At 34.8% G+C, this 13927-nt stretch overlaps 1 protein-coding gene across 1 annotated transcript in view; it reads left to right on the forward strand.

Moving 5' to 3' along the window:
• Positions 1-12470, forward strand: part of LOC101033370 (small ribosomal subunit protein uS8-like) — a 35399-nt gene extending 22929 nt beyond the window's left edge. Inside the window, exon 1 of the mRNA XM_074404589.1 lies at positions 1-12470. This exon is cut by the window's left edge and continues 22929 nt beyond it. The gene's annotated coding sequence lies outside the window, so the exon portion shown is untranslated.
• The last annotated feature ends 1457 nt before the right edge of the window (positions 12471-13927 follow it).

Raw genomic sequence — 13927 nt, forward strand, 5'->3', positions numbered from 1 at the left:
ATATACATTTTTTTCAATTCTTTCTAAAAAATTTTATGAATTAAATGAGACAAATATCATTGCCTCCATTTCACAGAGGAGAATACTGAGGCTTACTAGCCTCAAGTAAGTGATTTAGCCAAAGTCACACAACAACTAAGGGTGTAGTCTGGGGTGGAATCTGTCTTCTGATTCCTTTAAATAGTGTGGGGTGTGGGTATGTGTTTAGGTATTGGTAGCGCAGATGGTGAGGGTGATTGCTCTTCACAGTTGAAGATAGACTGATGGCCTTTGTGAGAGAGTTATTTGATTAGTAACAGAGAGATGGAGGGAGGCAGGAAAGGAGGAAGAAAGGGAGAAATGAAGAGATGAAATGAAAGAAAAAATAATAAATTCACGGGCCCAGTTCTTTCAGTGCATGGGAAAACCAATGACTGCTGAATGTCTAACTGTTTGCCTATATTTTCCTGTTGAGACTCATTTGTATGCTCTTCAGACCACATGACACCTTTGTTCAAAGAAGAAGCACTACATCACAGTTAAGAGTGTCATCCAACCCAGTATCAGCTAATGGAGACTAAGCTATTTGCAAGGGAACATCAGCACAGGCATGGCACTGGAGAACATGACATTAGTTGAAACCAAACTAGGATGAACACCAGCACTTTGTAGTTAGGAGATTTAGAATAAAGCTGTTGAAATAATAAACATATTGGTATTAGAAAATGAGGTTTATTATTAAATTGTTTTGTTCAGAAATCTCCTACTTTTATATATACTATGTTATATCTAGAAATGTCTGCATGAAACTTTATGGAAAATGCAGTTTTTCCTGATTCTGTATAATTTTTATAATAGTCACAGAATTAATGTGTTCCAAGAGACTCTAGTAATTTTTAGTTACCTCTCCAGCATGTCATGAGAGGTAAATAAATCAGTGAGTGTGAAGCTCCCTCTACAAAGTTGAGCTTTGCCATGAATGAGTGACCCTGCCTAACTGCTCAGCAGTGTATCTCCATCAGCAGTGTTCAGACACAGATGGGTGACTGAAGGTTGTATTATACAAATAAGAAAACTATTGAAATGTCTGCTTAGTCCCCTATATTATAATGAGAATTTGTTTGATAGGGTTCTCCTCCCCCTTCGAATATGTTTATAGCTATAATTTGCTTGCAATGTGAACTCTAATGGAGTCAGAATATTTAAATATTATAAAATTCACTTGTTGACAGAATTGATAAGGTACAAGGTTCATAATATCCGTAAGATTAAGGCAAAAAGGGAAGCATCTCTAATGAAGTGCCTACTGTGTAACAAACATTGCTCTCTAAGCAGGTATTTGTTATTTTGGTTTTGCATACACCATTGATAAAGGATTTGGAAAAGAGAGTACCAGGGTATGAATGTTCTAGAAAAGCTGAAATGTTTTCACTATATATCAAACTATAAATTCTGCTAATTACGCATTCATATTACACTCTGGGCAAAAAGATGAATTCTTCTCTATATGTTTTTCAGGTTCCAAGTAGCTATCATATGTTGAATGGATAGCTCACCTGTTCAGAAGTGAGTGGGCCCAAAATGAGAATTGCCAGGGCAGCAGGCCTACCCCATAAGAAGCTTTTAAAACTGAAGATGTTTTTAGTTTCCCAGACATGAGAAAAAATAGAAATGAATAATGGTACAGATTCTGATAGTCCAAATGTCATGTCAATCATTAAGTAACAATATTTATTTAGCAAGCTAAACCAAGCTTGCCCTGTGGATTAACTTTAAGGTATAATGTTACTATATATATACAGATAGATAAAGATAGTTTAAAAAAAAAAAAAGAAGAGAAAACATTTGATTTTTTTATTTCCAGGGCCAAGTGTTAAAAAATGTCAACATATTACTAGGCTCATTTGCCATTACATATAGCCAAATATATTTAGAATCTATAGAAAATGTCTACTTGAGAAACTATTGAAGAAAATCTGCTTCTCAATCAACTGCTCCTAGGACATAGTTCAAAAGCAAGCAGAGGAAGGAAGGAAAGTTTCTTTTCAAAGGTTCAGATGAATAATTTTTTTAAAACCTCTGAATTGGACTTGTTTCCTTTAATATGAAAAAAGTCTTTTTCAATTTTACATAAAGAGAAAGCAAAATGTCATATTATCAATTACATTTTGCAGGTTTGGAGATCTAAAGAAAGAGCTCATACTCAAGTTAATAGCTTTACTGGTAATATCTTTAGCTAAAGAAATTTTAAATGTGATTTACATGGAACAAACCAGTTTTAGGTTTCAACATACATTTCAGTCTGAAATACTTTGCAGAATTGAACTAAACATACTAGCAAAACATACTTATTTGAGATCAGCATGTGCATTCGAAAATGAGTTTCCTTTTAAAGAAGAAAAATAGCATCGACTTTTACTTAAAATTTTATTTTCTCGTTATTACACTCTAGTTTTTGTTTTAGTAGTTGTTTTATTCTCTTTCACCTTGACCACATGACTAATTTTATTTAGATTCTGTGTGTTCAGAGATCAACCCCTGTCTCCCTCCAAAACCCTTTCTGTCTGTTAAGGGACTTCTTGGTTGATGTTACATGAGCTCAACAGTCAATTAACTAGATGCACTTTTCACTGATCAACCTTTGTTTTGAGCAAATTAAAAAGCAACTAACATTCATTCTTTCATTTTGTCTTTTGAAAAAATCAGTTAAATAATATGTGCTTAACTGGAGAGTAGAGGAAAGGGTCTTATTATAACTATATATCGTGCAATAAAATATCTTTTTGTGTCAACAAAGATATAGGTTACATAAACGTCAATATGAAAATAATTTGAGGTTTTATTTTTAAATATTCATGTGTAGAGATTAGGGCTATCTTTGTGCTAAAAAAATGAAAGGCTTCTCATGGTAGATGAAAATCTTGAGTGAGACCTTGAATTTTTTATTTTTTCAGTTACACATATTAGCATTCAGTACATAAATGTCGGCCAGGCTATTCTCCAAAAAAAATGGTTACTTTCCTCCTTTTCCAACAAGATGTGCAATGAAAGATTATATACTGCCTCTCAGGAAGAGTTAAACGCCTGATGTCCATTTGGGCTGGTGCAAAATGAAGCCGAAAAACTAGGAGAAAAAAAAAAAAAAAAAAAAAAAAACCCTCCACACTTGTTATCAAACTGTTAAGTCTCTAATAATTAACCTTGTTTGAAACATTTAAACATTTTGTCACATATTTAAATTACAGATGGGCCATTAAGTCATTTTCTTTATAGCACATCATCCACTGTTTGTACATTAGCCATGATCCACATAGGCTTAGAACAAATAGCCCTGTGTCTATGGGATTTGGAGGAGGGAAGTTCTCATCTTTTGTTGTAGAAATTATTGCTTCTGTCTTACTTCATTCACTTGATTTCACACTTAAAACTGACTTTTTTTCCTCTTTGTGATTTTTCTTCCTGTTTCATAAATCTGAAAAGCAAATATTAATGTTTTAAATTAAGCTTCAATATCATATCTGGCATAACTTTCCATGAAAAATAAAATGATTATATTTTAAAGTCACTCTTGAAAAAAGATAGCCAGAAAGGCAAAAACAACTATTTTAAGTAATAAGATTTTCAGGACAAAAATGCTCTGAATCAGTAGAACAGCAAGAGTAAATTTGCTTAGTGACACAGAGCATTAAGGAATATTATGGAATTATAAACTTTCATCTTAAAGATGACTCATTTCAATACCCTCATTTATAGATTAAAAAACCCCAAACCCCTGGAGTTAGGTACTTTACCTAAAAATTATAGTGCAAGTGACTAGAAGGAGTTATCAGGTCATTTATTCAACAAATGTTGTTGGAAAAACTACCATAGGTTAAATATGGTGAAAGATCCTAAAGTGAAAAAGACCCACACCATATTTGCTACTCATAAGAAATGTGTGAGATAGTAGAGTAGCAAACCATGTAGAAGTAATTAAACTATGAAGAGAACATGGCATGTCATAAGGATGATCCAAGTAAAAGGAGTTACAGGATTTGAGAGAAAGAGCAAAGATTAGAACTCAGGTCTGATCCCCCCCCGCTTTCTCTCTACGCCTCTAGAGTATAAGATCCATGAAAGCAGGGACCTTGCTTATTCACTGTCATCTTCCCAGGACTGATAGAGTGCTTGGCACACACAAAATTCCCAGTGAATGAACAAATGACTCTTCTTTCCATGCTGTACACTACCTCTTAAAAGTGGCAAATGTGTATGTTCCTCCCAGCAAGCATTTATCCTCCCCACAATTACCTGTTCTCTTATTGACTATCCTGTGTTTAATACATTCTAGTGATATACCAGTAGCCAATATTCTTATTTTACTATAGTTAAGCATATTTAAACAGTAGGTAAAATATTCTCATATGTACCTTTCATCTTAAAGTGTATATTTTGCAAATTATGCATTCTAAAGTATAGAGTTAAAAACACGAATGGAACTAATCACACTGTTTCTAACATACCCCCTGGCACATATAACATGCATATTTTTAATATGTGACTTGGAAGATAGCATGTTTTTTCATAATAACACATGAAAAAGAAATCTGGCCAGTTTCCACTGTGAAATGTTTCACTTCTAGGGTAGAGGTTACAATTGTAATCCTCAAATACACATGCTCACAATGTAAAACCTTGGAAAAATTTCTAGTAAGAAAAGTGGACATCATTAAATGACCAACCAAGAAATCTCAGTGTGTTTAATTATGATCTGCCTGGTTTAAAGGAAGAAAAAAGAGCAAAATGAAATGTCATCTATAGGTCATGTATTTATTTCAGTGCAAAAAGACTAGAATGAGTTTTAAAGTGTGACAACCTGTTTGGGTCTTGTGTAAAACAAAATGAAGAACAGAAAGAAAGATCATTTTAATCTCAGGCGTAGGTACTTGCTTTAGACCGAGTTATTTAAACACTAATTTTCTTTCAGTCCTTCTTTACTACTGTGTAAATAGAACGTGCTTTTAAATTTGTTTAGAAATTGGTATTAAAACAATTCACTTTACATATTACATTCCCATTGAAGAGTATAAAGAGTACTTTTTTGCAAAAACAAAAGTCGAGCAGGACAATACTGAAAGTCATTTTAATAGTTTTATGTAGTATGTTATTTACATAAAAATGAAAATATGCAGATAGTGGCTTCCCTTTTTTTTCTTGGCTAATATTCAATTACATATATTCAATATGTTAAAGTTTGAGGGCCATTAGCTAGAATTCATTGCTGAATTCTGAAAACATGGAATAACATGTAGTATATTATGCCAAATTAGAATTCTGGGCATATCTAATAAATGGATTATTTATAAAAAATAAAATATTTTTCTGCCTTTACCCAGAAAGGAAAGAAACACATCATTAATTTAAACTTAGAGAAGGGTTAATTTGGATAATTGTAGATATCTTTGGTGTTCATATGTTGTGGCTTACTTGAGTAACATGAATATGTGGGTTTCAGTATCAAAATTTAATATTCAAGTGTCCATAGAAACAATCTGACTGAAAACACAGATAAAGTATATATTTAAAATATAGGAGATAATAGAGATATTAGGACATTTTATTTTGAGAGGCACACTTAAAAATTATTCAGAGATGCTGTATTACGAAATACACTCCAGCCCTTTTTGGCATTTTCATTGTTTAAGTAAACAGATTCAATTTTTAAAATATATAACCACACATGACCATCAGAAAAGTAGTCCTGTGTCATGAATTCAATAAGAGATTTGAGTCACTATGTACTTTAAGGTGTCCTCATGATAATTACAAGAATTTTTTTTGAAATAACATCAGATTTAATTAACCATAAATTATTTTTGCAACATGAAAAGAAGTTATAAAGTCACCTGGTGCTGGTAAAAACTGTTTCTTAATTTTAAAAAGCCCCAGTCAATATAATGCCAAAGTGAGTGTCCATAGTAATGGAGTTAAACATTATAAATTATGCTGATTTGTTTTATCATGCTGGTTTGGGACTCAGTATTCAGCCTATGGAGCCTAGAGACTGTGCAATAAGTAAAAATTACGTAATAAAACATAAAAATTCTAACCTAATAGTACAGAAATAACTGTTTGACATCTTATAATTCTGTAAAGAAAAGGCCACAAAACACATCTTCTGGTTACAAAACAAAAGTCCAATAAATGTACCTTTGCATGGCTGACTTTGAAGTCCTTCCTTATAAATGGCTAATGCATTTTGCATTTTTTGGTCATTTTCCCCAAGTGCCTTTCAGTTGTAACAATCTGAGTTTAGTTTCCTAAGAAAGAAGCCCCTCTTTCTCATTCGTCACATCTAAGAGGTTAGAGAGTATGTTTAAACAGATACATTTTCTTTTCGTCTAACCTTGTCTGGAAGATATAGGAAAACTAATTTGCCTTATTTACATATGGCACAATCTATCCAGTATTCAAGGGTTTGTCAGAAACAGGAACCTTGTGCATTTCCATGGTAACCGATGGCATGCTGACAGTATCTGGCTTGTTGCAGCTTCGTCTAGGCAGGCCGGCAATTAATCAGCCATCTACATGCACAAAATTCTTTGTGAGTGAATGGCAGCGCGCCTCTGTAGTGCTGTCTGTGCTTTTACAATTTTGTATTCCTGCCGGGCAAAGTACTTTTTTGTCTCTTCTATTCATTTTCCATAGCTCCCCAAAATGTGTTAGAAAAGAGTATGAGGGGGTGCGGAAGGGTAACACATGTACCTGTAATTGCAAAATGACCTTATTTCTTCTTAGCATCAAATATGCCAGGGTGTGTTTCTTCCTTTTATTCCATGCCTCATAGTGGGTTTGCCTTTTATTTTATTCTGGGTTTTCTTGGATTTGCGCTAGATGGTCCCTTAATCTGTGTCTCAAGGTCCTTTATTGTTGGTGCAAGTAGAGCATACCTACCAAAGCAGGTCTGTGCATAAATTATGGCTCAGCCCGTGTCATGCAGTGTCGTAGCCTTGGAGTCCCTTTACACCACTTATCTGGTTCTATCTTCTCAGCTACGTGGAAGGTATAGTAGTGCCATTTTGCAGACTAAGATACAGAGAAATTAAATGATTCAGCCAGCTTTCGTGGGATGTTTGGGATGAAGCACTCCAGCGCTCTTACCTCTGTGTCAACGTGGAGATGCTGGCAGTCCCCTTTTATGTATAATGATGTTTTAAGGTATAGAAATCACTATGATTTCACATCAGTATTCTGGCATTTTCTTTCTCAAAAAATAGTCCCATTGAATCTATTTATTTGGGACCATATATCTTCTAGGATCTGGACACAAGCATGAGTAAGTTATCAGTTTGGGCCTTAGGTGGTTACTAGAAAGCTGTGTTTGAATTCTGCCTGTAATTCTGACTATGTCACATCTAGTGAAGCCATCTAGCCTCATTCTCTGTGGAAAAAAAGGGAATTGATTTGATTATCTTCAACCGTCCACCCAGCACAGAAATTCTGTGATTCTCCATGTTTTCTAGGACATTACTTTGGATAGTTAAAAGTAATTTGGATACGTCAAAATTAAGATCCATAATTCATTCAGTCTTTTGTCCTTGAAAGATGACAGAATAATTTGCATCGAATTGAATTGAATAAATTTCTTTTTCAAAAAGGAAAAAGAAAGATTTGACATCTGGGTGGCTGACAAATCTCAGAAGGTCAAAGCTCATTGAAATCAGATTTGGACATTTGCATTCCCACAGATTGCACATGGCAAAAAATCCAGTTGCCTTCAAACTTAAGTTTAAGCAAAACATCTTTAAAAAACTAGGTGTATTGGAACCTAGATCTATTAAGTTTTTGAAAAGTTTTGTGCATTGGAAGAAAAGTTTTTGTCGGGAGTTTTAATGTAAAAAGAAAAGTGGCAAGGAAGGTGTTTACTTATAGAAGAAAATGCAGGTGATTTTTGTTATCCTTTGGAAATCTAAAGTTATTGTATTGATTTTTAAAAGTCATTTCATTAGTGTAGAATGCAAATATAAATATATATTTTATATACAACTATCCTTTTCATAAGTTTACTTTTTATTAAATTTATTTATTCAAGAAAGAATTATGTATTACGTAATTTTTCTTTAAATTTGGAAAGTAAAAGGAGACCTCAATTTGGAAGTATTTGGATAATATAAAAATAAGGATGCTCTTTTATACAAATATTTGCCAATCAGTATTTCAACTCTGTTTCATTCATATTATTAATGATCAAGTCTCTAGTACAACGGCTTTCTCCAACTTCGTCTTTTTGTTAAAAAAAAAAAAAAAAAAAAAGTTGAAGTGTGAGCACAAAGCTTGTGTTTTGCTCTGACCCACAATTGTCCATCCTTTTGTAAGTGCTGACAAGGGCTCCACTTATTCCTCCATACTCAGTTTCTCTTACTTGTTTATGTGCTAATTATAATACACTAAATAATGTTTGATTTAACATTTTAACCTATTTTAAAATATCCTATTTCTCCAGGGTTCAGTTAAATTTGTCAATAGTATTCCAAAATAGAATATTGTTGTCCTTACAATTAAGTCCTTTTTTCTTATGATTTTGGATGTCTTGTGTCCATACAAGAAGTGTATCTATTTTTTTAAATACGCTGTGGCTCATAGTATGTGGTCGCTGTAAATTTTTGCTGCTGATAGGAGAGCCAGGCAAAAACTGTCTCTACATGACGTGTTACCATGAGCTTTTGCATATTCTCCTTCAATTTCTTCTCACTTCTATTTCTCCTTCATGTTGTCTTGGACCTCTTTTATTTAAGAAGGTATTCTATCACACCATTCACTTGGTCATTCAACAAGTATTTATTCAGCTCCATTATTTGGATGTTTGGAAATCCACCAGCACTACTACCACTTAACAATAATCCAATATATAAAAAATCTTCTCCATAGTAGAAATTATTCTCATTGGTGTCTAATTTGAATATAACAGATTGAAATTATGTAGCAATTAATTACTTTCAGATGTAACTTTACCTAATTTTTTATTTTATTGACTATAAAGTTATAATAATAGCACTTAATTTGTAGTTTTGTTAGGATTAAAGTGTGTAATGCACCTTGCAGGTTTACATTCTCAGAAATGATGGGCTACTACTGCTGAAGTAGTCAATTCACAGAAACAAAAAGCAGAATGGTGGCCACTAGCATCTGGGAGGAGGGAGAATGCGGAGTGACTGCTTACAGTGCAAGATCTCCTTTGGGGGGTGATTAAAAACTGTTAACATGTACACGTTAATGGATACATTTATGGTATTTGAATTATATCTCGATAAAGCTATTTTTTAAGCTAATATTAAAGCTTGGAGAATTTTACACAAAATTCCAGATTGAATTCTCTTGAAAAATCCTATAATCTGACACCACAAACCACATGGTTTCTCACGGGGCTCTTCATGTTTAAGGAGTACAGAGTTTTAAATTTGCAAGATAAAGTGTTCTAGAGATCTGTTTCATAATAATGTAAATATACTTAGCACTACTGAACTGTACACTTAAAAATGATTAAGATGATAATTTTTGTTAGAGTTTTTTTTACTACAATAAGAAATACACAGAAGAGTTGTTCAAAAAATGGTGGAAGTATTTGTTGATAATATTGTTATGAATGTTTTTCTAATTATTATCTCGGTCACTATTCTTACTAACTTAGAAGTCCTTAGTTTATTGTGGTGGTGAGGTAGAGGCAGAAAACTCTGGATTAATAGAACTTATTAATGATATGTTTTAGAACAAGCCATATATAATCATGATATTTGATTACTTTTGACCTACAAAAATAGTAATTTTATATGACTTAAGCTAGCACTTGTGAAAATATCTTAATGTTACTAGAGTGTGGCTTATTGATTTGCTTTCAGAGACCTTAAATTTTAATACAAAATATACTTTCTTTTAGCTCCTTTATCCCCACTTCAGGGCCAGTATATAACATTTGATTTCTGGCTGTTCCCTTTTCTGATGGTGTGATCTTCAGCCTTGGTTTTCTTATCTGTAAAGTGAAGAAGATAAATAGAATTGTGATCAAGCTTTACTTTATTGATGGATTTACTGTTGTGAATAGTTTGCATAATTTTTCCTATACATTGTTGATCTGGGGAGGGGCAAGGGGTAGAAAGAGGAGAATGTTTTAGGAACCAAAAATACATTCATCTTCCCTCAGAATATTTCACCTGTTTTTATTCCATTCCCTCTACCTATTTCCCTTACCTCAGAGTCACCCTCATCCTACATATGGGGCAGAACTCACCTTTCCCACCTGACTCTGTCATGCTCCCAGGGTCCAACAAGAGGTGATTAGAAGGGGAGTGCAGGGGACTCCCAGGACCTGGGTATAGGTTCCAGCCCCCACAGGCTCCATTGGTCATCTTGGTCAGTCATTGCCCATTTGAAGAGTGTGGAGAAGATCAGGGGGTTCTAAAACCTTCAGGTTTTAACCAGTCTAAGATAAAATGAGGCAAATAAAGATAATATTTATATAGCTATAGCATTGTAATCTATTTTATATTTGTAGCTACATCTGTATTGCTATAAAGTTATGCCAGTCCTTCCTTAAGAAAGGCTATTCTTTCTACTAAGATGATGTTTTTCTACTTTTTTTTTTTTTTTGCTTTCCAAATGTCTTGCCATTTATGAAATCATAGGTGAATGGATGATGGGCTTTATGTGACACCCTCACTTGGCAAAATGAAAACCTTTGCTTTGTAGAATCTAAAAGTCAGAACCTTATGGATTCATTAAGTCTAAGGACTTTCCTCAATTTAACATTCTATTATTTGAGAATTCATTTGAACTGTAGATCCTTAAGTGGTTTCTCAGCCTGAGGATCAGAGAGGTTTCATGGTCTCAATGAAATCAGCATTTTTTTCATGTTTTGTCTCCAGGCATCTTTGCTTCACCAATATAGAAGCATAGTAAACTTTTAAGAAAGATAAACTTCCCTTTTGCAAGTTGGGTTCTTTGCATATCATAGTAAATATGAGAAATATGTTGGGTTAGAAGAGAGGGGAACACATTACCTAGAGTGATATAAACAGAAAAAAATGCATAATCACTTATTGCATTTTGATTTTTCTCTACCCAATGCATAGTAGCTGGAGGCTTTTCTTTCATGACAGTTATAGCTGGAATCATGCCTTTACTGGATGTGTGGGTATGGAGTTAGTGCCTGTCCTTGCAAGGTTTTAAGCCTCACAGGGGCAATGATGATATTGTTTCACTTTCCACGGTGTGGCTGGCATCTAGTTCATGTTCTGCAAATATGAATAAAGTGACATGTTCCATAAGAGAAGGGAGGGCCTAAATATCTACAGCAAACTCAAGGAAAACCTTTCGGAAGAAATGGCAGATAAGGTATCCTTAAATGGTGGTCAGTATTTCAGCATTCAGATATGAAAGATTACATGGTACAAACTATAATTATAGAACAGAGTATATTTCATTGCATTCTAATCCTTTAAAAGTTGGTAACCTCTGTATATGAGGTAACTTCTAAATAATCTTTTAAAAATTACAGTTAGTTAGATCTGCTTACCCTAAAGCCAGTCTAGAAAGAAGTGGGTTCTATTCATATGAAACATAGCAAATAGGAAGGACTGGGAAGTCTTTGCCACCAAAGGATGTAAAGAGTTAAACATTATTCCAAGAATGTTAGCTTCAGAGACCAGCAGGCACAACCTCATTTTGATTAAAAAAAGAAAGAAAAAAACACTGAGCAAGAGAAGGGCTTGAGTGAGAGATAAGAAGCTCTCTTTCCATCTACCTGCAAGGTAATTGATGAGGTAGCAAACTTAGAGACAACTCCTAGGCATGAGGCAGTGTGCTGTGCAGAACGAGCTTTGATTTTAAATGAATTTATGTTTTTCCCTCAGTTCTACCACTTACTAGCTGGTGACTTAGGGCAAATTAGTTAAACTTACTAAATCTCAGTTTTTTCTTTAATAAAATGAAGAAAATAAAATTCCATCGACTTTCTGTGATAGATAAAATAATCTATGTAAAAGGGACTAGCACAAAATCTAAACCAGTAGGCACTAAGGAAACACTCATTTCCCTCCACCCTTTTATTGTCTACTTGCTCTACTTTAGGTATGAGGTTTGCTCCTTTGCAGGAATATACTTATTCCTTGGCACCACATAGGCTCATTGTATGTCTCCAAGTCTGGAAGCAAATATTTAAATACAAAAGTGTCTGGGCACCATGGCTCATGACTGTAATCCCAGGACTTTGGAGGCTGAGGTAGGTGAATCACTTGAGGTCAGGAGTTTGAGATCAGCCTGGCCAACACGGTGAAACCCTCTCTCTACTAAAAACACAAAAATTAGCTGGGTATGTTGGTGCACAGCTATAATCCCAGCTACTCAAAAGGCTGAGACGGGAGATTCACTTGAAGCCCGGAGGCGGCGGTTGCTGTGAGCCAAGATCGTGCCACTGCATCCAGCCTGGGTGACAGAATGAGACTCCATCTAAAAATAGAAAGGAAGGAAGGAAAGGAGGGAGGGAGGGAGGGAGGGAGGGAGGATGAGGAAGAAAGGGAGAAAGAAAGAGATGAAAGGCAACCCAATGAGTCTAATAGTAGCACTAAATTAGTTTAATCTGCAGAATTGAACCTTGAAAAATCAAAGCTTGGAATCTTCACTTTTGTAAAATGCCTAAAACAATTTATCCATCTGCTCTGCCTTCTCTTTTCTTTCTTCAACTTGAAAGAATTAAAAGTCAGACTTACAGCTCAGATACAGGTTACTTTGTACCAAATTCTCTATCTACGTAGACAAATTCAGCCAGGTCCTGCGATGCTGGGGCAGCTTTCACTGTGGGAGGAGGTGGCTGGAAGTGCTGTGGAAGTTACCGCTTATCACAGGGTGCTGAGAAGCAGCATGTTCTGCCGTTCTCACTATTAAGCTTGAAGTCAGGAGAACTCTGCCTGAGTCCCTGGTCTGCTGCTGCCTAGGTTAGTGATCCAGAACAGGACCTATTAACTTTCTCAGTCTCCAAAGGAAAAAGCTTGCCCCTTGAATAGTGCTGACCTAAAGTAAATACTCAGTAAAGGTTCACTGAATGAATAAATGTTACAGAAAATGACATTAGTGATTGTGTTCTATGTATTTGTGCTGTGGTCCCTTAAAACTGTGGATGTAAGTCCACAGTCCAGATTAAGCCAAACTCAGTTAAGTTAGCCCACAGCATTTAGCTAGGAATATATGTGCTCCTGTTACACAATGAGAATAATTGGCCTCGAAGCCTGACACATCGCTTGTCATCTTGAATGTCCCTTCATCATACAATTCCTCAACGGCTTCATATATCACCTGTCAGGTGATCTTCCAGAGAAGCTTGACTTTAACAGTTTGTTCTGTGGTTCCAATGATGAATGAGATGGGTTAGATCATTTAATTCACTATATGGCACCCAAATGTTAAAGCTGAAGGAAAAGAGTATCTGACAAATTGTTTGTTGTCATTAAGGTTTATTTCTCATATGCCTTTGATGGTTCCCCTCACCTCATTATTGTCCAACACACAAAGCTAACGATTATAAGGAAGACAATACTTAATGGATGCTAGACAAATGATAGTTGGAGCTGTCTGGTGCATTACCTGATGAGTGAGAGCCAAATTATAATGTCATTAGATGGGATGCCTCAAGTTATTATAAAGTTGTGCTTCCCACAATGTCCTTGCTTTATCCTCAGCATGGTTCTTCCTGGCATCCGTTTTCACTCAGCAGCTGCCTTGTTTCCGTAACAGCTGAGACCAAGTTTTGAATCCTCTGTTATGCCAATTTTAAAATGTCCAACCAAAACCAAGAATGCGTATTTTGAGTATTACTGTCATACAAACAGAAGCCTTAAGAAAATGAAAATGATATATTTTACAAATGCAGCCTTTAAAAATTCAGAACAATACAAATAAAAACATTCTATAATTCACGGGA

The sequence above is a fragment of the Saimiri boliviensis genome, chromosome 8 (genome assembly GCF_048565385.1).
Source record: "Saimiri boliviensis isolate mSaiBol1 chromosome 8, mSaiBol1.pri, whole genome shotgun sequence".
NCBI classification, from domain to species: domain Eukaryota; kingdom Metazoa; phylum Chordata; class Mammalia; order Primates; family Cebidae; genus Saimiri; species Saimiri boliviensis.